The sequence below is a fragment of the Coenobita brevimanus genome, chromosome 31 (genome assembly GCF_032717465.1).
Source record: "Coenobita brevimanus isolate Jiangsu-jjx chromosome 31, ASM3271746v2, whole genome shotgun sequence".
In the NCBI taxonomy this organism is placed as follows: Eukaryota; Metazoa; Arthropoda; class Malacostraca; order Decapoda; family Coenobitidae; genus Coenobita; species Coenobita brevimanus.
The window spans coordinates 23,709,242-23,712,832 of NC_136984.1; the positions used below are offsets into that span (position 1 = coordinate 23,709,242).

General features: G+C 38.9%; 1 pseudogene; it reads left to right on the forward strand.

Moving 5' to 3' along the window:
• The first annotated feature begins 1,602 nt into the window (after positions 1-1,602).
• On the forward strand, positions 1,603-1,722 carry LOC145395573 (5S ribosomal RNA; annotated as a pseudogene).
• The last annotated feature ends 1,869 nt before the right edge of the window (positions 1,723-3,591 follow it).

A 3,591-nucleotide genomic window follows, 5' to 3' on the forward strand; every position in this document is an offset into this window, starting at 1 on the left:
AATCTAAGTCACGTTTAGGTTAGGCTAGGTTAGTTAGGTTAGGTTAATTTAGATGAACAATTGACAACTTAGCATCTTTCTATATTAAATTTAACCTAACCTTACCTGACTAACCTTAACCTCGATTATCCAAACCTAAGCTAACCACAATCCAAGTTAACCAAACTTACCTAAACTTAGCCTTCTTTATCCTAGCCTAACCTAACCGGAGCCTAAATTATCCTAACCCTAATTGGGCCAAACTAATTTTAACTAATTTCATGAATTCCCTAGGGATTTCACGAAATCACTGGTTAAACAAATCCCCTGAAACAATTATAAATAACAAGGTATTTGTCTGGCCAGTATTCCTCTTCTCTAAGCAAGAAAAGTAGATACTATTTCATTTCCTAGACCTACTGGTGGAACAGCAGCTGCTGTCCCAGGAAGAGAAATTAGGTAAAAGATGGGAGAAACACCAGCATTACTGCATTTCAGTTTCAAGCCAAATTTTCCTTGATTTTGTCCGTCTTGTAGCTTATAGGCCCAACTATAAAAGCAGATATGACTCATGACATGCACAACATTCCCATAAAGCTATATCTTTCCTGTCATAACTGATTTAGAATAATTAGATTTAGTTAGTTTAGGTTGAGTTCAGTTGGTATAACAGAAGGAAATCTGAGGAGGATAAATTTGTAGTTTTGAACAAACCTTAATAACACCTACCAATATCCTAAACTGGCTTAATTTATCATAACCTTGGCTAGCCAAATTTAACTTACTGTATTCAAAGAGTAATTGTGGGGAATCCCGTCGTGGCTGGATTTTCCACTGTTGCATGTTACTGTAGTGGGTCTTTGCACCTCCAGGTTAGGTGCCATTCCTTTAACACAATGAGGATTTGGTTTAATGCTCAAGGGATATTATGGGGGAAAAGTGACTGACCCCCCCCAAAAAAAAAAGTGCTAGCCAAGCCAAAGTTAGACTGCCATAATCTTCGTTCCTAACCACATACTTTACAGTACTCACTTAGCAACCACAGAAACAAAAAACAGTAGATTATAGCCTATAATGTTACAGGAAATCTGTGAAAATAGTCATTTTGTAAAATCACTAGTCAGTATGTGAAAACGATGTTTAGACCAGGATGATTTTGGTTAGATTTCATTTAAAGTCTGGTCAGGTTTGATTAAATATTGCTAGGTTGGATTAGATCAGATTAATTTAGATTATGCTTTGTGCAACTTACCATAACTTTTATTAAACAAACCTATACACATCCAGCCTATACTTAACATTACCTAACCTAACCTAACCCTACTTAAATATTGAAATTTAACCTCACCTAACTACACCCTTCATTTATACTAGTATAATCATGATCAACCCAACCAAAGTTAAAATCCATTTCACAAAATGAGTAGGGTTTTCATAAAATTGGGTCTGGTTAGTACTAGGATGGGTGACCGCCTGGGAACACCAGATGCTGTTGGCATCCCTACATGTCATGTGGGGTTGGTGGAGGATTAGTACCTCTCCCTGTAAAACAATTAACTCTAAGCCCTTGGCCACCCCGTTTGGGATACATGGCGTCTGGCAATGAATGAATGAATGAACAATTTCCACACGCCATGCCACGTTGAGTACACCGCTCCCTGTCCGATCAGCGAAGTTAAGCAACGTTGGGTCTGGTTAGTACTTGGATGGGTGACCGCCTGGGAACACCAGATGCTGTTGGCATAACGTTCTCCCTACGTGTCAAGTGGGGTTGGTGGAGGATTAGTGCCCCTCCCTGTAAAACAATTAACTCTAAGCCCTTGGCCACCCTGTTTGGGATATATGGCGTCTGGCAATGAATAAATGAACATTTTCCACACATTCCCTGGAATATAAAATTTACCTGCAAATAGGCAACCTGACTTACTTCAGATCTGTAACTATTAGGGTGAAAACTGAATACATCCAAATACTATAAACTGAAGTACTGCAATACTCTAGCTGAAGCTGGCGGGTTAGGCTTACGCTAGGAGCGACTGATCCAACAGAATCACACTGAATTGTTAATACACTGCTGAATATAAATACCTGTATGCACTGAGCAATCAACTTTAACAATAGACACACGTTGGTGCAGCTTGAATTATGGTTAAATGTATTGAAGAAATAGCACTAAACAGTATGTGCCTCTGCTGCCGAGTTGACTACATCCACATACCACACACATTCCCCAGTTACGTCATTTTTACTAGAATATGTCTTGCTACCCAGTAACTACTTTTGAAGGAAACCATTCCACTCCAAATAAGGTAATGAGGCGGTAATTCATATAAATACGAGAGAGGAGCACCACACACATCATCCACGGCTTGTTTTTGTTGTCCAGGAAAGGCGCCTTTTGATCGCAAGGGCTCCCCCGACCCTATCAGCCATGAGGTGCTAACGAGCCATGTTTTCCAATATGGCTGCGCCCAGCCGACGTTTTGAGTATGCGCCTTTCACGAAAAGGCAATGTGAAATGGCGCCTTTCGCACAAAAGGCGCCGTTAAACGTTTTCAGTATCCGGCCCCTGATCTTTCTATTTAACCCCTACACCGCGGGCATGTTTACCAATGTTTTGCGTGTGCCACGGGATTATTCGGGCTCCGACAGACTCTCAAAAAATATTTGCCAAAAATCAGTTATTAGTCCTAGAATATTAAAATTACATTTGCTTATGGCACATACCTTCAGCTTTCTCCTGGAATGTTTGTTGAGCCTTCGTCGGTTACCGTAGGACTTGTGGAGACCTCTGAAGTTGGGTAACAAAGTCTCCACTTTACATTTCCCGACAACCCGTAATATGATTACCACAGCCAGATAATAACACTATAAACACTACTCTATGATTTTCAAGTAGTTTGGGATCCATACTCCAAAAAAAAAAAACACTGTGAAAGCAATGAAAATTACGAGCACGTCTGACCGTCACACTTGCGCTAGTTCGCTCTTGGTACTCTGTCATTTATTATTCATAAAACCCCTCACACTTTATATTTCTATTACTATATAACACTTATATATATATCTACAGTCTTTATCCATAAGTTTCCTTCAGTAGTATTAGTTTATTGTCACTGTAGGGATTCAATTTCTTTCAGTAAAATACGTAGCATTCACTTTCTCGTCCTGTATACTAGCATTGAGAGTGAATGTCACTTTCACCTTCACTCTCATAACTCATAGTATTCAGACATGCTAGAGTGAAACTTTCACTTCATTACTCCTAGGGTATATACTCGTATTCTTATAATACTACTCGTTTACATTTCTATTTACGTTCTCTATTTTATTTACGTTATTTACATTTCTATTTTATTTACAATGTCTTATGCACTGTCACTTGAAGTAACTTATAAAACTATTTTCCACTGTTCACGTATATTTACATTCATTACTTTCACTTGCTGTTTACACATTATTTACACATTATGAACAATTCCACTTGCACTGTTTTACTCAATAGAAAGATCGTAGTCACTCTTTAATCAATTGTCAGCCCTTTACCTCTTTCCACACAAGGTTTAGTAGGGGGTAAAGGCCACAGGGCCCTTTGCATGGGGATGAAAACTC